This window comes from Oreochromis aureus, linkage group 11 (genome assembly GCF_013358895.1).
Source record: "Oreochromis aureus strain Israel breed Guangdong linkage group 11, ZZ_aureus, whole genome shotgun sequence".
Lineage (NCBI taxonomy): Eukaryota > Metazoa > Chordata > Actinopteri > Cichliformes > Cichlidae > Oreochromis > Oreochromis aureus.
This window is the reverse complement of record NC_052952.1, coordinates 34,079,953-34,106,216: the sequence shown is the minus strand read 5'-3', so window position 1 is coordinate 34,106,216 and position 26,264 is coordinate 34,079,953. Positions and strand designations below refer to the sequence as shown.

Below are 26,264 nucleotides of genomic sequence, written 5' to 3'. Positions count from 1 at the left end.
TTATAATGATTTTATGATGATTTTGCTGGTGAGAGGTGACTTTAGATGAGAGGCACTTGCAGCAGCAGGGACAGTTTTGTGCACAGGATGTTGATGATCAGATAAGGAAAAACAGGAAACGTATGACAGCAGTGCTGTAAGACTGTTAGAAAGCTGTAGATTGAGATGAGTGATGTTTAAGATTATATAGGAATAAAAGTCAAAACCAAATACAAAATTAGGTTCATGTTTTGAGTAACATTAGGTTTGAATAAAGAAGACAATTGAGGGACATAAGGCAGGGAAGCCGTACTAGGGAGGAAGGGTTCTGTTTCCTTTGCAGGTGGCCAGATTTCCACTAGAGTGGGACCCAGAAAAGGGACAGACCACTAGAGATTCACAAGTGTAAGGGTCTTTCACCGGGTATGAGTGGGTTCTGGGGTGAGGGAGGAGTGCTGATTGAGCTCTGCTCGCACTCTTATTCTCTCATGCCCTGATCAACTTTAGGCTCGCTGATACTTTGGTGTGATTAACCTCAAGCATGAGTGTTCTCAAGTGGGAGCGGGCATTTTATAACTAAGACCACCTAGATGACATGAGGTTGTCTGATTTGTTAAGTCACAGGATGCCAAGAGAGGGTCAGAGCTAAGAACAGTGATCCTAAATGTCCATGATGTCTGGGATGGACAGGGGAGCAGCTGAATGGGCCAAGCAGTGACCTAACACACAGTATGGTGACCTCTTGTGGTCAAGAGGTCAAGAGTGGGAGTGTCAGGAATAGAAATATTGTCCTGCTATTAGTTGCTGCTATTTTTATAATCATCATTAACATTTCAGTATTAATAGTGAGGTTGCAGTTAGATGCATTCAGATGTTCAAATATATGGTTATAGCCTTTATTACAGGTCCAAAGAAGAACCATTTTAAATGGTTCTGTTGAATCTATAATTTAAATGTTATTAATGCTTTTATGATCTCTGTGTAGAGGGCAGAGACAGGACAATACTCTCTGTGCCAAAATGAGACAGGAAACAAAACGCGTCTGCAGAGCATGTTTTGCAGAAGTGAAACTGAAGCCAGAAGTTTAAGTGCAAGGGTGTTTAGTATGCATTTATTGCGGATTAAGCCTTAAGCAGTTGTGGTAGATTGAAACAGTTGTTTATATATTTCACATATAAGTCAAGATCATTACACACAGGATGGCCTTAGCCTGGTTGGTTGCTTAAGTTGAGGTCAACTAAGGTTCAGAAAGCAGATGCAAACTCTGCACGTACACACAGACAAATAGTGAGAGGTCATGACACGTACGTAGCATACACTGCAGACACATACACACAGAAATGCAGAAGTGTGCCGACGTACTTAGAGGAAGTGCACCAGACGAGCGACAGCGAAGAGGGGAAGCACCGACCCGAAGACAATGTTTTTTAGAGCAATGTTAAAGGTCAGGGAACATTTTGTGGTTTGGATTGACGTAAGCTGTACTATTGTCTATTTTTGTAAAAGAGGGGGGCTTTGTTATTGTACCCATATAAAACCTTGTCTCATGATTGTAAGTTCAGTTCAACACTGATTGGGTTGTTGAACTCACACATGTGTTCATTAAAATGCCGTCTAAATTGCACACGCCTGGATCTGTGGTTTTTATGGATTCTTCTCTCAACATTGAACCCTAACAACACCTATGGCCAGTTTATTAACCCAATAATTATTTGGAAGAAAGCCTGTGCACCCAGTAAAAACCCGAGCAGGCACGCAGAGAACATGCAAACTCCATGCAGAAGGGCCCCAGATGGCCAGTGAATCCAAACTCAGGATCCTCTTGGTGTGATGTGTCAGTGCTAACTACCACACCATCATGACACCTCTGAATTTACAGTTTTAATTAAGTTGGTGAAAATAAAAAAAAATAAAAAAAAATCTCACATTAGAGACTTCATTTTAAGTTCTCTTATTCATGAAGCCCACAGCTTTTCATTTCACCAGTGCTTCAGTTGTAGAGCTCTGATTGAATTAATATGTGAATGTTTTTCCACAAGAAAAGAAAATTAACAAAAATAAATAAATAAATAAATACGACCATTACAGCCTAAACACGTCAGCAACAAATTCTAATCCTAATCTGTTTTTAAGATAATTATTCGGGGTCTGTTACCCCCAAATAATTTAGTGACTTCTTTATCTCTAAAGCCTGAACCATGAAATTATTGCCAGAAAAATTTACTTTTATGAAACTGGAGTATTTATTAAACCTTCTGACAAATTAAAAAAAAAGATTTACATTAAATATCAGTCTGTACTTATGAGTATTAATTTGTCGTAATATTTTCCACAACTGGCATTTATGTCCAATTTGCTGCTCACAGTTGATCTTAGAATCTTTCTTCCTTCGCTGCAAACGTCCAACAGAACCAAAACGGCAGAATTTTATCTGATCGTTAAACTAAAGTCAAAACATGCGATACATATGAAGTTTTTTTGCATGAACAGTGCAAAAAGCTGACATGTTCAGGTTCAAGGTTTTGTACTGAAAGTTGGACTGGGTTGTTTGCACATTTTATCTTCAAAGGCAACAGGAACAGTATTTTTCTTGCAAATGGAATTTTTAAAAGTGTTATAGCTTGCAGCAAACAAATGTTTATAAGTTTCAGCATGTTAGTTCCTCCCATATATTTTATTATTAAAAGAGAAATCATATATCACCGTTACTCCGCTCTTCTGCCACTGCAGATGTTTGTGTCAACTTAGAGCCAAACCTTTAAAGAGAAACATGACAGATGTTGAGTAAGAGCAATACGAATCACTGTTCATTAGCACAAAGCTTCAGAGAAATACAGCACATGCTCTATACCTGCCTACAAAAAGTACCCAACCCCTTCAATCCAAACTTTGCAACCGTGCAGAGCAAAGTCATGATGCTGAGATATTCACTGGGGTATAGCAGCGTGAGTCATCCAGAGCCCAATATGCGCTACTCTACTGTAGGCCTACCTCTCCACCCCCGAGGCTGTCTATTAAGGGCCTGTGAAGCACAGTGGACAGAATTTCAATGAGCACACCCATTCTTCTGGCTGTCCGTTTGTACGTACAGGGTGCAGAGGCACGGCTCTAGGTTGCATGAATATACAGTAACGATTTGGCACAAGCGAAAATGCTGAGATGCCTCTTTTCTCCACTCATCTCTCTACCTCACTCTGTCTTTCATTCACTCTCTGCGGTCTGCTCTCTGCGCTGCCTTTGTTCCCTCTCTGAGGGCTATTTTCCTTTTTCTGCCTTCCTTAGCAGTTTACAAAGAAGAGTGCCATGCACCAATCGGATGACTGGTCAGCCTTAGTCAACGTTGTCATTACTGGAACCCAACAGACCTAATGTTGATTTATACACATCGCTGAGCTCCAAAACAGTGCTAAAAATAAAGCTTGCAATATCTCTGGGCCGCCCGGGGCAAATAATGTACTCCTGCAAGCATGGTGAACCAAAGCATCTTACTTTCCAGGCAAGACGGTACCACATAGTGCACATGCCATTACTGTGACCTCAGCTGCACCAGTATCACGTATTACTGCATTTGAGCGGATCCCGACGAGATAGACCAAGTGAATACAGATGTGCTTGTTTCAAGAATGAATGCATGGATGCTCGTCAGAGTCAGAGTGGTGCATATGTGCAGCAGAGTAGGCTGCTGTCAGCGCTGAGTCAAAGGAGCTGTCAAGTGTCAGCAGCGGGGTCGCAGAGGCCCAGAAGTACGAAGCTTCTCGCTGAACAAGCACATTGGTCGTGCCCTGAACTTCTTCTGTACACTGCAAAGAAGAAACTCCAGCTCATTAGACTTACGTTAGTTTTGGCCATGATAGTGAATTGGCATGAGGATGCAGCACGATAAATAAAAAATAATCTACGTTGGGAGATCAACTTTTTGCTTCATTAAAAGTTAATCAGTATAATTTTCCCTCTAAATATATCTGTGGGTGGTTGATAGGTTTGTTGATCAATACTAATTACTCAATGATTACCTGACAGGGTGGTGAGACCTCTAGCTTTCAAACTCCATATCCCGCTTGAGCAATTTAAAGCACTTACAATCTCATCACACAACCACTCTGCAAATAGCTCAGAGATGAGGTACTGTGTACGGTGTTACAAGCAATCAACCAGTGACCAATTTCTCAGTTATGAAAATGACAGCAATGGTACTATTGCTGTCATTTTGCATCATTACAACAATCTCTGATTCAGAGATTTATGTAGGATTACACTTTAATTAGTGTTCTCTATTGAGAAAATGTGACTATATTCACCAATCACAGGCTACCCTCACTCACTGGAGAATAGAAGATAAGTTTATATCTCTATCTGCTATAAAGTGTTATTACTTAATGTTTTAAGGCTATATTGTCTTAATAGTGATTTTTAGTATACACTGGACCAGAACACAGCCCAACAGTTTGCACTACTGCCTCACAGCAAGTGGTTCTGGGATTTGAATCCACAGGTTCTGTGTGGAGTTTGCATGTTCCCTTTCTGCCTACGTAGGTTTTCTCCATGTGCTCCAGCTTCCTCCCACACTCCAAAGGCATGCATGTTTGGTTAACTGGTGATTCTAAATTGGCTGTAGGTGTGAATGTGGGTGCGAATGGTTTCATGTCTCTTTGTGTTAGCCCTGTGTTAGACTCATCCTATGACAGCTGGGATGGGCTCCAGCCCCCTACAACCCTGACTCGAAGGATGGATAAAATGAACTATGCAGGATCTATTTGATGCTGAAACACCAGTTTCTACAGTTTGTTTTTTTAATTAAATATTCATAATGTTCCCATTGTCTTAGCCTGTTTGGAACTTGAGAAATAAAAATAACACATTAGAACACACTTGTGGTGGGACTTGCATTTTATACATCTACCTACACAGTCAATTCAGAAGTGTTGCAATATTTTGTTTTATGTTATAGTCAGTGTTGTTTATTAGGATTCTCCCACCTTTCAAAAGAATCATCTTTTTTCCTTTTCCTTCTTTTTGAAAAGTAATTTGGGACTATGTCAGAAACGGATTCCTGGCAATCCTGAAATGAAATCTGCGGTAGAGTTTTGTGTCACCAAAGGTGGTGATTGTTTCACACATACCTTCGAATACCACCGAAGACATCACCTTTTTATAACAGCTGAACCAGCAAATCGCTGGCTTTTGTAGTTGTGCTGATGCATGCACACACAGTAGAGGTTCACAGTTTCAGTTGCATCGTGGCACACATCTTTTTTTAAGATAAGTAATACTTGTTTTTCTTGGTTAACTATAACTTTAACCCAAGGTTTGTTCAAGAGTTTGTCATGTTGACACTTTAGATTGAGCCATCAATAAAGCTATTGAACCCTTGATTTTTAAATAACAGATTAGACTGCTGTCCAAGCATATTCTTTATGTCATTGTGACCACTGAAACTACAGATATGAATCTCTCCCTGATGGCTTGGTCTTCTTAGCACCTCAGTAACTGCCTTGAGGTGATGCCAAGAGTGGTGAGATCTACTTCTGGAAGGACTTTGGTATTGTACAGACTGTCCCAAGCAGCAGAAGATTGCTTATTCCATCCATAAGTTGCCTTTTAACTGATGACTGAATGTTGAAACAGAACGGCACTGCTGTTTTCCATTTTGAAATAGCAGAGGATACTTCTTCACATCTTTTTCAAGTGCACAGCAGGATGTAAGAAAAAAGGAGACTCTGAGTTACACTCACTTAATAGTCAGTCTTACCATACAGTATGTATGACTGTATCAATGATATAGCTGGTAGTAATTCTTCTTATTCTTCAAATCAAAATGTGCCTGTTGTTTAATAGACATGACTTATGGTAAACTTGATTAAGTATATCTTGACTCAGCCTTTATCCTGTTCACTCCACGAATTCCTAAACTATGTATATTTATCACGCAGTGTCCATGCATTTGTTAATTATGAGGCAAAGAATAATAAATGTTTTATCATAAAATGGCTAATAGTAATCTCTTTTTTTCCCCTAACAACAGTAAATTGCATAATTATGGCTAACTTGAGAGCAGTTCCTCAGTCAACTCTGCAGGCTTTGCAGTTTTTCAGTACAGATACACCTTGAACTTTGTCTCTTCTCATTCTTATTGCAATAACCCCAAATTGACAACATTTGTACAACATGTGCACCAAAAACTCACTAGTAAAACCTTGCAAACTTTACACACACGACTGTGACTATTTCTATCAGGCTGATAGCACACCATGACAGACAACAGCAGAATGTCTTTAACGATATTGGCAAGGAAAGCATATTTAATGTGGCTTATAACACAGTCAAAATCCACTTAAAAAGGTCAATGTTGGAGCTTATACTGATTGAGTGAACAAGATCTGTCCACTTTTAGTTGCTTGTGGTTTTACAACCTGCACATACGGCTCCCGTTTCTCTTGTTTCCTGAATTAGAGAGCAGCTGCTTCTAGTAAAAATGTTCTCATAAACTAACAATGAACTCTCTAATTAGAAGTGGTGGATCCAGACCTTTACTTACAGTAGGGGTAGCACAGAAGCCGATACAGTTATCACAATTTAAAGGGATGGTAGTGACACTGTTAACATGTGTACAGAAAAAAAACAACAAAAAAAACAACAAAAAACCCAAAACAGTTCTGTAAGATAAATAGTCGCTGCACAATGCAAGTTTAGTTGTATGAGTATGTGCAGAGGCTCCCAACTGGCTTCACAATTGTTTGTGGGAGGTGGCCAGGTGGGTGGTCAGATTTCAGTCTGTGATGGCCCACTTCTTGGTTCCATTCCTACTTCTTAAGTTTAAACACCTGACATACAAATTTAGCAACCAGCTGGGGAAGAAAGTAAGCCAAAAACAAAAAAATGTGGTAAGCAAAAAAGATAGTCATTTGTTCCAGGAGTTGGTGGCAGAGCAATTATTTAAGGCAACTTTAAAGCATATTCATAGGCTACAACTTAGGAAAAAAAAGTTCACTCTTTTCACTGAACCCACCTCTCCACCTTGAGCATCACTTTTCTGAGATCTACACCCTATTAATGACTACCAGACAGCTTAAAGATTGGGATTGTAAAATACTCATTTAGTTCACTGTAGCAATAATGAACACAAGGTGGACTTTTACACTCACCAGCTGTCAATCCGATGAAAGGAAATGTCTCACATGTGGGAAGTGTCTGTGCCCACCATGTGAGAGCAGACCAGGTGCAATATGTATATTTAACTGCTCTTCCAATAGAGGTGAACTGTGATGTCTGAATCTAACCAGAAGCTTTGATCCCTACAACAATCAATCTACTTCAGCCTTGAAGAGATATCTGATGAGAAGCAGGACGGATAAAAGTGTGTGTTTGTGTGTATGTGTATGTGTGTGTGTGTGTGTGTGTGTGTGTGTGTGTGTCTGAGAGAGAGAGAGAGACAAATAGGGAAAGAGTAGGAGAAGTGGAGGGAGAGTATTCTCACCTATTAGATCATTCACCCAGCCCTCGCGCGGCACGTCCCGGGTTCCCCATTGCTCACCCAAAGCGTCCACACGGCGTCACTGTTGCTGCGCTGCTAGCGCCTTGAATCCGCCCCCAACTCCACCACACAGGAAACAAGGTTACTGCCCAAGAGATGTCACTTCCGAAACACCCACTCCCGCTCGCTTGCTCGCACTCGCTCCCTCACGCCCCCAGCCTATTGCCATGACAACCGAGAAAAGAATAGAATATAAGTGAGTGTTAAAGAGACAGGGGGATCAGAGAGACAGGGGGAAAGAGAGATGGAAAGAGAGAGACAGAGAGCGGAGGACAGAGAGACAAAGAAGAAAAATGGGCAATAGTAAAAGAGAGGAGAGAATGGAGTGTGTGTGTGTGTGTGTGTGTGTGGTGGGGGGGCGGTGGGGGTGAATGAGTGGGCGGAGAAAGGATGGATGACAGAGGAGAGAGGATGAGAAATTTAGAGAAAGAGGAGGCATGTGATGGGATGTGGTCGGGGGAAAGGGAAGAGGAGAGAGGTGTAGATGCAGTGGATGCTGTGAAGAAGAAGAAGAGAGAGAAATGAAGTGATCAGATACGGAGAGAGGGAAAGAAGGAAGGAAGGGAGGAAGGAAGGAGGACACTTTTTTGGGAATAGGGAGCCCACATCTTGTTCCCATAGCAACACAGCCATCCATGAAATACTGACTTGTACCTCCCTCTCACTCTCTTACTCTCTCTGTTTCTGTCTCTCCATCCCTCCCCCTTTCCTTTTCTCCTTCCATCTCTAACTATATATATACACACACCGTGAGCGTAAGTTGGCACTGAGTACGTATGCAGTAATCCAAGCTCTGCAACATTGTCAAACACATCAAAATGTACCAAATTTACCATCAATGTATCGCACCAAAAGAATTAATCTGTGCTTTTACACACATACAAGCCATATTTTGGCCCGTTCATGTTCTTTAGTACTGTACTAGCAGCCCATATGTACATTAACAGAGTTACTGGTGGCTGTGATCACTCCTCCTCTCCAGGCTGGCTGTAAAGGAATCCTTCCTAATGCAGCTACACTGTAAAGGCTTGCTGTATGCTAGAATGAACCCATGTCATTGAAACATAGCTAAAGGCAAGAGTGTGTGTGCGCTCGCTCCAAATGGTCACACATGAATAAGGGCTCAAAAGGCTGCTGTCCAATGTGTTATTGAGTTGGGTCAGGTGACTGAACAGATGTAGCGCTTGGTCAATAGCGTAAAAAAAATGCAATTTCTGCAGTGACCAGTTGAGGCTCCCCCCAAACACCAACTTTAAAGCATACTCACAGCCTGGTACTAAAACAGTTTTGGCCTCTGTAGCTAACGGGAAGTTAGCTACTTATGACAGCCATCATCAAGTCATAAATTGTGTGTCTGTTCAACATTTGTGCTGACAGAAGCATCTGTAGCTGATAGATGCTTTCCAATTCTCACATCCATATCCACCTTCCAGTCACTGAACTGGACCACCATGTTTGTAGTCTTATTACTTTTGGAGCATTTTGTAATGCAGTTACTTCATTTAAATACAGTATAGTTCACTATGTGTTGTAAATGGTCCAAGAAATTTGTGCTTTAATTTTGTGAGTGAAATTCTAATATTTTCTTTCCCATGTAAATAAATGCTAAATAGACTGGTTCTCATATGGCACTTTTTTACTGTATGTGAACAGTTTTATAAAAAACTTCTCATTCACTCATTCATACATGCACTTTTTTTAATGCTTTCCACATAACATTGATGCACAAATTCAAACACTGATGAACGCATCGGGAGCACCTTGTGGTCAAGTATGTTGCCCAAGGATACTTTGGCATGCAGACTGGAGCAGCCTGGGACTTAATCACCTATGAATCAACCTACTGATTATTAGATTACCTGCTCTACCCCCTGAGCCACAGCACCCCCTATATATGATCAAGTCTCCTAAAATTCAGACTTCAGAGTTGTCGGGTTAACAAGCCAATGAGTGACATGCATCTTATTTATATGCAATCTATGGCTGGCGCTAGCTGGCAGTGAATTGTAAACAGACACTGTCAGAGATTCTCATCATGTGTAGGTAGTGAATGCCATGCCAAAGAGACCTGACCTATTGTACAGTCAGTGTTAAGGATAAGAAAGCACCAGCATGGAAGTCTACAAATTCCTGAGCTGGAAAGGTATCATGTCTATTCTAAGTAAGGCAGGCACTTACTGTTGGTTTGTCTCCTAATGCACATTACAGGCACTGAACCTTGATTTTATTTTTTTATTTTTTTTTAAGCATGTTATCCATGTTAACCCATTTGTTCATATAAAGGCTGTAGTGCATTTCACATCTAATTGCTTTAGGTCAGTTATCTTATTTTGGTTTAACACACTCACTCAAAAAATCCCCAGAACAAGATTTTATATTCTTTCTCATAACAAGCCAGTGTCTGCATTGACCAGACTTACCGAGCTTTACCCTGTCTTACCCATATGTAGCTTATAATAAAGCTTGTAGCAGTACAAACATTCAGACACCCTGTTCAGTGTACAGAACTGCCAGATTCTGTGACAAATCCCATTTATTACATTGTTGTTGGTTTTTTAAATTTTAGTTCTTTTGCACAAATTGCTACTTTGTATTTTGGGGAAAACCCCTTTTCATCTAAAGAGTGATCTCCTTCTTTTGGTGGTTAACACACGATGCAGTTATCTTACAGTTAGCTTCTATTTGAAGCACAGAGCGCACTGCTCCATAAGAAATACGGAAAGCATCTACTGTTCCGTCCCTGCTTCTGTGCAAGAGTGCATTCTAAAGTTCAAGGCTTATATGGTGTGTCTGCCATCCCTGGTAGCCAAACTAAGTGGGTAAATTTCAAAAAGAGTGCTTGTTGTATTATGGCTTTCCATGGACTGTTGTTGCAGGTAAGCCCTAGATGCAGGGGCACACAATAATACAAGAAGCAGACACTCCAAAGAATAAGAAAGAGGCAATTCTGTACTAAAAGCAACATAAATTCAATAGATATACACTTGATTCGGATGATAGAGAGTGATCAACTCATATTTTATCTTGTATTAAACTATAACAAAGTCCATGGTATCTTTTCAAATAGTTTAAAATAACTTTAAATAAGAAAAATTAAAAAATAGAAAAGCAAGAAAAATGTAATTAGTATTTGAGAGGCTTGGGGAAATATACTGGTAAGATCATACATTGTGTTGCTTTCTTTTTCAATACGTTAATTCTATACTGGCACAAAATATCAATACTTGAATCACAACATCCAGATGTTCTAAATTGATTCCCTGGCAGTTTGACTTAACACTGTCTCCCTATGACTGCAGACAGTGGTGCTTATGAAATGAATGAGGTTAAAATGACAGAAGTTAACTAACTTCTAATGAAAAAGAAACGTGTGTGGGAGGGGCTTGGGGCAAATGACCAAGTTAATTAAATAATTAATAAGTATTGCATATCAAGGTATTGTTAAATTTCACTATCATTGTTATCTAAAGGCAACATTTGGAAGGTGTGATTCAAACCGCTGTTCAGTGTTCAGATCACTCCACATTTTGCTCACTTTATTGCAATTTTAGTTTTAAATGCACATGATTGGCTTTTTCCCTGTTATCCTAAAGACAAAAACTTATAAAGCAAAGTGAAAACATTGTTTCTGATTATTTTTTTTTAAATTAATTACAAATTATAAACTGAGATTTCCTGTTTATAAAAGTATTTAGATAGAATGAATTAAATGGATTAGATATAGTTTTGAATGACACACATTTATAGGACTTACAATTCCCACAGCAGTCCAGGAGAAAAACCAATCCACACAGTCCAGACTGCCACCATAAAACTGTGGCATATAAAAACCATTTCTAAAGCTCGGAGTGTTCCCAGGAGAGCAATGATAATTGTTTTCAATAATTTTGAGAAAAATGATGTTTGAACCCAGTGGGACTGTTCCTTTTTTGGTCACCTAGACAAACTGAGTAAGAAGGGTAAGAAGATTAGGAAGTGATCAAGAATCCAAGGGTCATAACAGAGATCCAGAACTCCATATGTCAGCAGGCCTTATCAATCAGGCCTGAGCTACCAGACAGAAACCACTCTAAATAAAAATACAACACAACTTAACTTTGACTGCAACCAAAGGATACTGAGAGCAGGAAAAAGATCACGTGATCTTATCATTTAACATAAAATTATAACACAAGTGTGAAAAAGTAATGTGAGTGTACACAAAGCATATAAGAACTTTTTAAATGGAACCAATCCTTTTATTAAGGGCAGTAGGACTGTGGTGATATACACCAGCTGACCTCGAGATAAAAACCCAAATGCAATATGTCTGAAGGGGGAGGGAAGGATCGATGTGGCCATCATCTCACCATGAATCTAAATGAAGTCCAACTTTCTGCACTACCTCCTGGCAGCCTCTTCTCGAAAGCCCCCTCCCCTTTCCCACCATCTCTCCTGTCCTCCTTCTGCCCATCTGTTTATCAGCCCCCCCAACCTTTCGCACTCTGGTTCCCTCTCTGGCTTCTTTCTCCTGGATGTGTCTCCTTTTCACCTCCTGTAAACATTTGATCTACGTCTTTCTCTTTCCCTTTTGTATTCTACACTGTCACTTTTCCATCCTTTTATCTTCAACATTTCTCTATGTGGGATTAACAAAAACACTACATCTGTCCTAGAATCACAATTTTACCACTCACCCCTCGCTCTCATTCCTCCATCTCCCCTTGCACTTTTAGTTTTATTTCTAGATGTCTGTGATGTTTCCTCTGTTTGTTTTTTTAAGATCAAAATTTAATTTCTCTGCCAAATCCATACTCTTGGAAAAGTAACCCCAACTGGCACAGATAAAAGCACAGCCATGTAGGCACACATGTAGGGATTAACAGATTGCTAATAATACCCGCACAATAAACAATAAGTACAAAAAGCTCCATCTGTTCAACTTTTGTGCTTGACATCGGCACCATTTTCATCTCTGAAGACAACTGTGACTTAGTTGTAGAGCAAATGGCCTCAAGATGTCCCTGTCATTCGTTTGTCCTGACTTGCATAAATCTGAATGCGATTCATTGAAACCCCAGAAATAAGACATTCAAATGTTTGCTTTCATTGCTGAAACTGATGCATATAAACTTCTCTTTTACATCTCAGTGTGGTGTGGACTTCCCCCAAGATTCTGAATGGGCCAGGCACGGACTCGGCTTGCAAGTAAATACAAATGAATGACGGGAACAGCTTGAGGCCATTCAGGCTTTGGCCAATAGCAAACTTGGAATTGCTTGTTATAGCTGTACAGTAGCCTTCTCTCACAATCTCCCTCTCTACTGCTCTTCTGCTCTCAGTCTCCCACTCGCTTACACTCACTCCCACAACTCTCTTTGCCTCTCTCTTTTTCGCCCGCGCTCTCGTCCTCATTCTCCGTTCCCATCCCGCCTTTACTTACCTAATGTCTTTAACGCTCTCATTCTGGCTGTGTTTCTATCAAAATGTCAAGTCTTTTCTTGTAAATTTTCAAAATGTCACAGACATAAAATGTGACTTTTGTGTATTGTATCTGTTAGGTACATATGCTGAAGCACATCTTCAGATCTCTCACAGATTTCTGTCAAAAAAAATGTTCACATCCAAGGAGGAAATATAGAACACGAAAATGTATAGAGCATATTTTCATTAAAACAGAATAAGCATCTCATTCATGGCAGTAGCGTTAGATATTTATGGTGAGAAGAATAAAGCTGTTGTTATGCATTTGAACGCCTACATTGAACAACACGTGGGATCTTCATGCAAAGTGTATGTTGTAATCGAGTCATCAATCATATCCTTCTTATCATTTCTACTTTTCATATGAAAACGTTTTTTTAAAAAGGGGTTTAAGTAGATGTAAAATCTTTGAAGAACTTATTTTTAATGCAAAAAAATGGTGTGCAATTCACTTAAACTCTCTCCAGCAAACTCTTTTCCCATTCACACCATGTGACTTTGCTCCTCCACCTCCTCGCTCTCATGTCCTATAACTCCCCGGTCCACCATAGTTTTTTGTTTGTTTCAATTTCTCCTGCATTTTGCACTAAGTACAGAAGAAATTATCTGGATTACTCAGTAAAACCATTTTCACTCAGGGTGTGTGAATAATAATAATAAAATTAAATTAAATTTATAAAAAAACACTGTGGAGTGAAATGAGACAGTGGACATCCATCTCTGCTGCAGCTTCAGTTAGAGGTGTAGTCATTGTGTCTGTGAAGGTTCTCAGTCATCCAGGTCATCGTAGTCAAAGGAGTTTGCAAAGAAAAGCGTCTGGACTTCTTTGAGTTGCTTGAAGACGTTTCACCTCTCATCCGAAGCTTCTTCAGTTCTAAGGTCAAATGGCCGAGAGTCCCAGATTTAAACCCAGTGGGAGTATCCCCAAGGAGGGACAAAGGACCCCTGGTGATCCTCTAATCACATGCGCCAAGGTGTGAAAGCGGGTGTGGTACCTAATCAGCCAGGGTTTCGGGTGAGTTCATTGTGAAACCTGGCCCCACCCTATCATGTGATTTCCTGAGGTCAGATGGCCCAGGATGTGAGTGGGCGTTAAGGCGTCTGGGAGGGAACTCAAAACTGGATTATAGATGGCAGACAGTTGGTGTCGTAAACCACCGCCTCTGTTCAAAGATGGTCGCTCACAGTGGACATAGATGGCCTCTTTCACTCCTCTTTCAAACCATCTGTCCTCTCTGTCCAATATGTGAACATTGGCATCCTCGAAAGAGTGACCTTTATCCTTAAGATGCAGGTGGACTGCTGAGTCTTGTCCTGTGGAGGTGGCTCTTCTATGTTGTGCCATGCGCTTGTGAAGTGGCTGTTTGGTCTCTCCAATGTAGAGGTCCGGGCATTCCTCACTGCACTGTACAGCATACACCACGTTGTTCAGTCTGTGTTTTGGAGTTTTGTCTTTCGGGTGAACCAGTTTGTGTCTGAGTGTGTTGCTGGGTCTGAAGTACACTGGGATGTCGTGCTTGGAGATGTCGTGCTCGTCCCTCCTTGGGGGGATACTCCCACTGGGTTTAAATCTGGGACTCTCGGCCATTTGACCTTAGAACTGAAGAAGCTTCTCGGATGAGAGGTGAAACGTCTTCAAGCAACTCAAAGAAGTCCAGACGCTTTTCTTTGCAAACTCCTTTGACTACGATGACCTGGATGACTGAGAACCTTCACAGACATATTGCCGTACATTTTGGGAGGAACACCCTTCAACTGGTACGGGAGTATGAAAGGGAATCAAGGAAACTGGCGGATTATAGGAACCACCTTCGTTTCAACCTAAGATGCAGACAAAGCAGAGTTGTTCCTAAGAGCTTGCGCCTTGGATCCACTGTCAGGGGACACAGAGCAGACTTGATTCTACAGAGAGCACAGAATCAACTTCTAAGTGAAAGGATAAGACAGGTCCATTTCACTATAGATGCGCTCCAGATCAAGATCAGCCAGACTCTGCAGGAATTGGAAACCCTTCTACCCTCTCCAATCTTAGAAGAGGTTCACAAGTTTGTGGACAAGGCTCAGCGGGCCCAACACTCTCAAGGAAAAGAAAGACAACGCAGGAAATTTCACACCTTGCTTTCAAAAACCCACACTCCTCAGTCTGAAACCACACAACTCAGAGAAGAAAACACACCTGAAGACAGTCGGGAGAAATGGGTAAAGAACTTTTCAGACCGGAATCTCACTGACCCTGAAAAGAAGGTTTTAGCCAAAGGACTCAATTTCTCCATTTCTCCGCAACAGTTGCCCATAGTGGACCTCATCACAGCCACAGAAACCGCCATACGGATTAATAAATTATCACAGACCGAAGCAGAGCAAATCAGGATGAAAGTCTCAGCCACCCTCTCCAGTGCCAAAGTCCCTCCGTCTAACCTCACACTACAAGAAAAGAAGGCCGTCGCTTCCTGAGCAAAGACCACAACATCACTATATTACCAGCGGATAAGGGAAGGTGCACCGTGGTCCTAAACACAACAGATTACCACACAAAGATCACTACTCTCCTCAGTGACAACAACACCTACTGAAGCTTTAAAACGAGACCCCACAAGCAGCTACAAAAAAGAAAGTTATAGCTTGCCTTCAAGACCTTGAAAAGGACAAAATCATTGACCGCCTCAAATATCACCGCCTTTATCCAGGGGATGCCATACCCTGCATTTATGGACTTCCTAAGATCCACAAGGAAGGGGTCCCACTCAGACCCATAGTCAGTAGCATAAACTCAGCCACTTATAACATTGCGAAACACCTTGCTACCATCCTGGCACCTCTCGTGGGAACACACCACACCACATCAAGAACTCCACCGACTTCACCGACAAGGTCCAGAAACTTACCCTGGATCCAGATGAAACCATGGTGTCCTTTGATGTAGTCTCTCTCTTCACTTGTATTCCCACCACGGAAGCAGTGGAGACTGTCAGAAAACGACGACTACAAGAAGACAGCTCCTTGGAAGACAGGACCAACTTCACACCCGATCAGATTTGCACACTGTTAGACCTCTGCCTCACCACAACATACTTCAAATACAACGAAGGCTTCTACAGACAAAAACATGGCTGTGCCATGGGCTCCCCTGTGTCACCTATTGTAGCCAACCTTTACATGGAGGAAGTGGAAAGAAAGGCTCTTGGCTCTTTTAAAGGGAGAGTACCCAGCCACTGGTACAGATATGTAGACGACACCTGGGTCAAAATCAAAACACAAGAAGTGGAATCCTTCACTGCGCACATTAACGCCGTGGATAAAAACATCAAGTTCACCAGGGAAGACACTAAGGACAACTGTTTGCCTTTCCTGGACTGCGCTGTGCACATTGAAGAGAATGGCAACCTCAACATTGAAGTTTACGGAAGCCCACACACACGGACCAGTACCTCCTCTTTGACTCCCATCACCCTCTGGAACACAAACTTGGAGTAATTAGGACCCTACACCACCGGCAGAACATGTTCCCTCAAGCCTGAAGGAAAAAGAAGGAACACACACATGTAAAGGAAGCACTGAAAACATGCGGTTATCCTAACTGGGCGTTCATAAAGTCAGCAAAGAGGCACAGAAAAGAAGATCAGACACCAGCGAGGAGGATAAGAAAGACAGACGCAACAACATTGTCATCCCCTATGTAGCCGGTGTATCAGAGAAACTCAGGAGAGTTTTCTCCAAGCACGACATCCCAGTGTACTTCAGACCCAGCAACACACTCAGACACAAACTGGTTCACCCGAAAGACAAAACTCCAAAACACAGACTGAACAACGTGGTGTATGCTGTACAGTGCAGTGAGGAATGCCCAGACCTCTACATTGGAGAGACCAAACAGCCACTTCACAAGCGCATGGCACAACATAGAAGAGCCACCTCCACAGGACAAGACTCAGCAGTCCACCTGCATCTTAAGGATAAAGGTCACTCTTTCGAGGATGCCAATGTTCACATATTGGACAGAGAGGACAGATGGTTTGAAAGAGGAGTGAAAGAGGCCATCTATGTCCACTGTGAGCGACCATCTTTGAACAGAGGCGGTGGTTTACGACACCAACTGTCTGCCATCTATAATCCAGTTTTGAGTTCCCTCCCCAGACGCCTTAACGCCCACTCACATCCTGGGCCATCTGACCTCAGGAAATCACATGATAGGGTGGGGCCAGGTTTCACAATGAACTCACCCGAAACCCTGGCTGATTAGGTCCCACACCCGCTTTCACACCTTGGCGCATGTGATTAGAGGATCACCAGGGGTCCTTTGTCCCTCCTTGGGGATACTCCCACTGGGTTTAAATCTGGGACTCTCGGCCATTTGACCTTAGAACTGAAGAAGCTTCTCGGATGAGAGGTGAAACGTCTTCAAGCAACTCAAAGAAGTCCACACGCTTTTCTTTGCAAACTCCTTTGACAGGTGTAGTCATTCCTCTCCACCGGGCTGTGAAGGTGATATTCTGTGTGCTAAGAAGATAAAATAAAGATGAACGTCGGAAAAATGAACTCTGAGTGTAACTTATATATATCAAGTATTACCGCAAAAATAAGTTTTGTATTCTTGTGAACCCTTTTAATGTTCATGGGCACCAACGAAAACAATCCTGCCATCGACTGTTTGAGCTAATTTAGCAGTGACGCTGGTGCAGACATGAGGCTGATGTGATAACCGAAGTTCAGCTGCAGCCTCTCACACAACAAATTATGCATTTTTATTGCTATTTCTCAAAGGCCACAACAATATAATTAAGCATAATTTATCTAAGAAACCAGACAGCAGTACTCCCAAAATGTTTGATGCACACTTCTTGATTATGTGATAATTTCCTTCTCAATCTAATCCCAGGGTCCACTGGTGCCAAATGCTGGGAATTTTCATCAAAAGTCAGCCTCTGCTTCATGAGAAAAAAAAACTTTAACACTAGATTTACAGCATATTGCATTTATACGTATGTGGTTTAACTACACTCTACTCTCCCCCAAACCTCATTAAAGTTGCACAACACACAACAGTTATACTATATTCTTACCTTGAAATCCCACTATTATTACCATAATAGTGGGATTTCAAACATTATTTAAAATCCTGGCTAGTCAACTCACTTTCAAGCTTTCTGCAGATGATTTCTTTGCAACAAATGACAGTTTGACTGATAGAAGTCCCTCAAGCAAGAAAAAATCATTTCTGTTATGCTGACATCTGCAGATACTTTATGGCATCTGCAGAACTGCTGGTGTCATGGAGAGCTTTATAGATGTCCCTGTCCTCTAGTTAAAATTGCTGCTGGTTTTGTTTGGCCTAGGCGAATATCATTGAGCAATTTCCCACCATCGGGCTTGCCTTGAACAACAACATGGTAAAGTATATCAATATGTTATCTCCTCCCATGGCAATTCACTGTATGGTCCCAAATATTCTAAACTGCTCCAGAGTGCTGTGGAGCAATATATCTAATATATCTTCAATGTCACTGGCTTTGAGTCAATTGCCATTGCCCGACAGTGAGATCAGATCATGGATAGGACAAGTGGAATTATGTATATTTACTCAAACTGTGCTGAAGTACATTTTTATGTCCTTGTGCTTCCTATGTTATGGTACTTTCTACATCTATTGCACTATATTTTATTTTGGAGGTTACTATTTATATTCTTTTAATGAACTAAAGTATCTAAATTACTTTAGAAAACATTTAATCAATACAAAATAATTTTTAGACTTGTGTGAAAAGTTTTTTTAAAAAAATCTAATACCAGCTGTATTTAGGCACAGGGTGCTGCACGAATCAAATAAATAGTTTAAGTTGTTGTCTGAGCTGATTTTCAGTGCGGTGCCCTGCACCACCATCACCACCATATTTGCCACCATATTTCATCTATAGTTCCTCCTCTAACTGCTGTAACACATATGCAGTACAGAAAATCTGATATTTGCCATGTATGCCTGAAGTCTGTGCACTTTGAGCCATTGATTCATGAAAACCCGGCTGCCCTGTGATGTCTGTGGTTTTCATATCCTGTAGTTGAAGTTTCAGATTTAAACGAGTGATCAAGTTAAGATAAAAGTTAGCTCTATGACCATACTGGACTTTTAATGTCCTACTGATGAACACATTTAAAACTAAGTTTCCATTTTCAGTTTTCCTAATTTATAAAACACATTTTTTGAAAAAATACACAAAGTTCAGCTGAGCTCACGCTTGCTGAGCCACAACTCTGCAAGTGTGAGAGCACTTGCAAGTCATGCTCGTCGCGCCCCGACCTCTGCGTGTATTTTGTTTCTCTCTTTGGTGTCACCATGCTGATTGAAAGCGGGTCGAGCCAAGCTGTCCCTAAGAGATAAAGAACAATTATAGTCATCTGTCCTCAATCCAGAGATAGACTAGGAACTGTGTCATTGTCCTATTACCCAAAGGGTTGTTACTGAAACTTCTCACTCATAACACCTTAACTCAGGATGCCTCAGCACTGTGTGACAAACAGCTGACACTCAAACACACTAATAGTTGGTCGTTTATCATTAGCAAAGCCTTTAGTATATTATAGGTAACAGTATAGAAGGTAGAAGAACTTATGCTTGCATCTTCCAAAGTGTTACACGTAATAATGAACCATTTGTGAAGCTGTGTATCCTAAATCAAAACAATTAATTAAATCAATCAGTCCTCACAACATTGTTTCACAGACATCTCAGCCATTAATGAAAGCTGCTACTGTGACAGATGTTCCTCAAGAATTGTGCAATATAGATACAGGCATTTTATTTTCTTAAATTATTTATGGTTATTATTTAGCTTTCTATTATAATTTTAGATCAATTTTAACTTTTTAACTCTAGATAGCAGATATGTTATGAAAGCCCATTTTTTCTACAACTGAAAAGTTTTGTTGGCTCATTTTGGTTTAAGGAAATGCACAAAAAACCCTAAAACTCAATCTTTCAATTCAGTGCAGGTTTAGTAATTGAAACTGTAAATAGAGCCTGAGAAGAATGTAATTTAAGGATCTTTGAGGCCATAAACACAATCTTTTGTCCCTCCTTTCAAACATATTGTACCACAAGAAGCATGCGTTACTTAACAAACCAATGCAACAAAACATTTCAGTTGCAGAAAAAAAAAAAAATTGCTTTCATAACATATCTGCTATGTTCAGTTTTAGCCTGTGCTCTGTATACATTTCAGTGACAGTATGAAACAATGTGCTGGGTCATAAATCAAAGGGAGGCTGAGGTGGATGGATGAGTGGAAGCACTCGATACCATCACAGATAACTGCTTCCAAGTTGCATGGCACATAAATGAAGACAATAATTCACTATATTCAACTATTTATTATTGCATCTACAATGATGAAGGTCCTTTAACAAACATAGCAGTCAAATTAAGTTGCCTCCCTCAGCTTAATTACAACTAACCACATTTGAAAACATGACCTTTTCTTAGACAAACCAAGTTTTTGTGCCAAAAGTATTGTAACCTTTAAAGCATTGTCACATCATAACACTGATTTATTTTTCAACACTGATTTATTATTCATTAACTGTTTTGGAAGGCACAAACAAATGATGTCATCCTGCTAATAGGAGCAACAGAAGGGCACGGACAGGCAACAAATCAGAATTAATTAATTTATCAGTCTTAATTTAATATGGCGACTTACTGGAGTATTGACTTAGTGCACCCTTTTGATAAGACACTGACAAAGCAGTTACTGCTGCATTTTCTTTGCAGTTCCCAAACATTTTATATCCTCAGTAATATGCTAATAACTTCTGCTGAATTACTTTTACAAAGTGTTAAAAAAACAAAACTTTTTTTTAACTTAATTATTCCAATATACTTTCTCTGTGAGTTTGATTGTGTATAACCTCAATCAGAGTCTCCTATTCTGAGACGGAAGATATCTGAACGACACTTCTCTTCAGTCTGTCTTGAAGTCAGTCTGAGTCTTTGATTGCATAATTATCTGCCGTCTCTGTAAATCAGACTTAAATGCAGCACAGGTTGTGAGTGAAAGGTTGTGAATGAAAGGCAAATCTGGCCCTGAGACGTGATAATTTTGGCATAAAAATCAAATCGAAATCATCATCAGATCTGCAGCTTCAGGTTAAAAATATTTGCTTTTGTCTTAAGTAAACTGTGTCGGTCAGGCCTTCATTCTTTTGGCACAGTGAGCTGAAGGCCATAGGACCGGCATGGTTCGTTCCGCCTGGCCCATCTCTCAGCTGAATGAGCAGCCAGCATTTCTTCACTGGCAGGATGCTTCAGATAAGAGCTGCACATGCTGTTCAGCATGCTCCTCTTAGACAGATACTGCAGATGGAATTAATTCCACTAACATTTTGATCCCTTCAGCTGAAATGTCGATGGATATGATTAAATTTACCTATTGGGAACATTCTGAATAAAGTGTGCCTAGACTTATTATTGTATGTGCAGACTAGATTTCTGCACTCACTGCTTGCTGCGAATAGCAAAATGCATTTTTGAATCAATTTGTAGAGCTTTGCACTGACAAAATGATACCGATGCAATTGTAGATAGATGGGTTTTTGTTTAGCTTTTTTTCTGTCTTTTTTTTTTTTTTTTTTTTTTACATTTTCTGTACTACAGTTCTGATATTGCTGAAACATTCAAAGCTACAATTTGACAGTAACCTATATGTGGGCTACAATGTAAAAAAATTTTTTTTTAAATAAATACCTAGTCTAAACACTGGGCTAAATATATGAAGTGTAATATGGAGCTGTCAGGCAGGAGGAAAAGAGGAAATCCACAGAGATTAATGGATGTGGTGAAGGAGGACATCCAGGGTTGGTTTCGGTGTGACAGAGACCCCCAAAAATAGAGAATAAGAAGAAGGAAGGTGAAAAAGATGTAGATAATAAAATACATTGTTAGTAATGTTGTTTGGCAGTGGTTCTGGAGCCTCTGGAATTATACTGGGTGCAGTGAACATCACCGTTACCAAACAAATACCTTAATTTAGAGTTTTTATAGTTGTAACCCTCTGGTGCAAAATTTCTCGGCCTAAGGATTCAAACTGTCATAGGTCTTGCTTTGATATTGGGTTGCAACGCTTGAACACTAAGAAACCAAGAATACAGAGAAACAAGAAACAAAATTTATGGCAGACATATATAAAGGTTATTTACATGTAATAGTGGCCAGTAAATGCATCCAGAGTAGGGTTGTCATGATACTAAAATTTCAAACTTGATACCGATACCTATACTCAGGAAAATAATTTATACTGAAAATCATTTTCAGTGACACGGATAAACAGCTGCAGTAATGGCAAAGAAGTCATTTCTTTGAAAAGTTGTTAATTTTGCCAATTATAACTTAGATTTAACAAAATACGTATTTCTGATTAAATTCTAGGGAGTTTATAATTTTTTTAAATCATTTTGATAATTTCATTCCATATAGTAGAGATGTAATATATTTTAGTGTACTTACTGTATGAGAACAACAGTGTGGAAAAGTTAAATTTGAACTTTGGAAGTTATGCTAATATAATATGTACGTACGAAGCCCCCAATGCAGCAGATATACTGGGGCCCTGAGTCCTCAGTCCTGCTCCTCAGGCCTGAAACCCATGCCATTCGGCGTTCTTTATTTCTTCAGATTGGGTCTCCACACTCCACCCCCTGCTCAGTTTAGCTACAGTTCCCCCGCTTCACTGCACAACCAGCAACTCGCCTGGTTCTCCACACATCCATAATCCTCTCTGCTATGGCTCAATATTCCATCCACGACCCGTTCAGCTCGCAATATTCATCTTTTATTTAACTGCAGTCTGTTAGCCACTATAGCTAAGGTGACTGCTTGTTACTATGTGTGCTGGCCAGGTTAACATTGGTGATAACTGTTCCATCCTTAAATGTGATTGAAACGGGAGCTTTACTGACATCTCCAAATTCCTGCTAAAGTGTTGTTCAGTGTTGTGAATGTGAACTACCTCAGCTGATAGCAAGGACAGGGGCTTTGTTGTGTGAAGCTGTGTGTCAGCTGGAGAAGGCAAAGGCAGCACTGTTGGTATCGAAACTGTTGTAAATGACCATTTAATCTGATATAACTTCAATTAGTATCGATTAGTATATGAGTAGCAATTTTTTGGCAACCCTAATGTGGAGTGAGAAAGAAGTGAGTGGAGCAGAAGTAATCAGTGCATTACAGGACAACCTCCTGCAGCCTCAGCCTATAGCAGTACAACTAAAGCATAGTTCTGGTTATACTGATAAAGCAGGGGTGGGGAACTCCAGGCCTCAAGGGCCAGTGTTATCACCCTGGGTCAGCACACCTGAATCAAATGATTAGTTCATTACCAGGCCTCTGGAGAACTTCTAGACATGTTGAGGAGGTAATTTAGCCATTTACATCAGCTGTGTTGGATCAAGGACACATCTAAAACCTACTGGACACCGGCGCTTGAGGCCTGGAGTTCCCCACCCCTGTGATAGAGCCTACAAAAAAATTTTATGCATAAACTTAAAAGTAGAGAGGATGTCTGTCTCCTGAATCCAAACTGGGAGTTTAATCCCCAGGAGATTTAATCCCCCTCCTATTTTATTTGATCACCATAAGCAATCCTACATGGCGAAGATGAATGTTTTTTAGCATAATCTGGTACTATGAATCCAAGACGCTTGGTCATTCAAGACTTTGCAGCTAATATGGGCGAAATATGATCTCTCCAGTCCCTGTTAGTATGCTCACTGCAGCGTTTTAGATCAACTGAAGGCTTTCTGGGGAGCTGCGAGGACAACTGAATAATAAGGAATTACAATAGTCCAGCTTAGAAGTAAGAAGCACACGGACTAGTTTTTCAGCTTCACTGCAGCAGTGAAAATGCTGAGACATGGAGTCCCCATCTAACCTGTATTTATCCAGCACACAGTTTATTCAGTCCAACTCAACCTACATATAGGACCAATAACAATCAAACCTGGCTTGAGGCACTGTAACAAGCCCAGAGCCTGAAACCTTTAAAGCAAGCACTAAGGAAATGATGGCAAAGAACAAGAAACCCTTTCAACAGGAAAAAAGTGGGTCTCCTAAACCAGAATTTGGGGTGGGAAAACCATAAGAAGATGCAGCAGAGGTTGAGTACAGCAGCAGACCCAAATCTGCAGTAACAGGCACCTAAGTCTACTCAGACTTGGAAGCAGCTTAGACAACCTCTACTGCACAGTCCTTAGATATTTATGACTACATGACATACCATCACTGTACTGTCACTTCCCATAAAAGTTCATCAGTGCACATGCTCGCAAACTCCATTAGCTACGAAGCCTTTCAAGCCATTGGTGGATGGCACAAAAATATGTTTTCTCACATACATCTGTCAGCAGGGATAACATATTCCTTCATTCTTCACAGCTCACTTTTCACCAAGTACTTGTTGCATTAAATCCTCACACACAAAGACACACACACGCACACTCCAAAATATTAGGAACACTTCACGATACTGAGCTCCAGCATCACTGATTTGTCCTCTCTGATTCATCCCCAACCTCACTCTGCCATGGTTAGGCTGGTTTTACTGTAGCAGAGGACATGAATAAACGGTCACATGATTCATCTGGTATGTTTACTGTACTAAAAAGGCAGGTGTTCCAATTTTCTGAAAAAAAAAAAAAAAGAACGTTCACTAACATACACACATGGGATTACACAAAGGAGCATACAGTCACAGGTACACAATAAAAAAAACCATTAGGTACTCTGCCATTTGCAAACACAAGGGTATTCACACATGCACCTGCATACACACACATAGTTACGAATGAGTAAAGAGCAGAAGTTGAGCTGCCAGAACACAATGTTGAGCTCACAACAACTGATGAAGCTGAAGAAAGAAGGTGCTCTGCAGCCACCTTTTAATAAGGACTCTGATTCACCACCTTTTATTTTTTTAATTAGAAAACAGCACAAGTTATTTGTATCATCACAGGCAATCTTGCAAAAAGCCCCATGTTTGTTTTATTGCAAAATTATTTATTTCCGATTACTGTTCTCACAAACGTGTGCACACTGAGGAATAAACAATTTGCTGGTCTGCTTATGTCTGAGTATTTGTCCAGATGATTCAGCTTTTAAAACACTAATTTAAAATTCACTATTATTTTGATTTTATAAGACAGTGTTGGGTGGTGTAGTTCAAAACAGCATAACTAAAGGAAGAAGAAATTTCATTTATTTCATGATCAGGATAATCTCCTTCAGGTCGCATCAATTAATGCCATTTTGACAAAGCTGCTGGCATTTTCTTTTGGCAGTGACACAGAGGGTTATGGCAATAGTGAGACATATCTGCCACACTAAATTGTCATTTTTCTGTCTGCAGTTATTTTAAACAAGACTATTATTGGGATAGTTATATGTATGTCAATATTATGTATAATAACTCCACAGTCTGAGAAGGCATGACTCAGGGAGGGCATGAACATCAAACCTCTGGGTTTGATGTTCATGCCCTCGTGCTGAACAGTTTTTAATGGTGTATTTGTTGCAGAAGGTCAATACCATCAGGGAACACCATTGCAATGGTTTGTTGGGATGTCAGTTGTTTGGACAACTACAACATTTAGGTGGCTGTGTGTGTTAAAGTAACATTGAGATGTCAGCATGTCTGTACTGCAGTGAGCATTGTTCACCTGTCAGTAGCTTTATAGTTATGGTTATGTATTCTTTAATATAGAAATGTATCATGTGAAATGCAAGGTCGTTGTTCCTTTTGAATAATTTAACTTAATGTAATCACGCTATCATTTGGATCGCATCTTTTTTTGTCTCTCTAGTGTTTTCTGCTCATTGTTTGTATTTATTTCTTGTGCTAACAAGTCCAACAACAGAAAAAAAATGAAAAAGGAATGGCAAATAACTCTTTTTAAAATGTATTATACTTTTATGTCATGCTGTTTGCAATCTTTGTTTATTCGTGTAATCCTTAGCTGTTGTTTCGTGCACATTTTCTCCCTCAGTCTTTATCAGGTTGTCATTATACCACCTCAATGTTCTTGAGCCTTCATAGTCATTTTCTTCTTTTGGCTTTTTCTATTTTTCTCGTCTTTTAGCTGTTTTGGACTCAATGAGTAATTAAAGTGCCTTTATTAGTTTACCTGACAGACACTCAATATCCATTTTGGCTGCACTTGGGTCCACTTGATTTGTTTCACTGAACATGTGACATCGTACCCTTCAAAAAACGTTTTTTTTCTCAGTTTTAGAAAAAAGGTAAAGTAGCAAAAA

At 40.3% G+C, this 26,264-nt stretch overlaps 1 protein-coding gene across 3 annotated transcripts in view; it reads right to left on the bottom strand.

Annotated features, from left to right (window-relative positions):
- Positions 1-26,264, bottom strand: part of LOC120442720 (early nodulin-75-like) — a 144,234-nt gene that overhangs the window by 98,307 nt on the left and 19,663 nt on the right. For 2 of the 3 annotated variants that reach the window (XR_005614897.1, XR_005614896.1), the window contains exon 2: positions 7,454-7,669. The exons of the other annotated variant lie outside the window; for it this stretch is intronic. The gene's annotated coding sequence lies outside the window, so the exon portion shown is untranslated. The remainder of the gene's footprint in view (positions 1-7,453; positions 7,670-26,264) is intronic. 3 annotated transcript variants of the gene reach the window in all.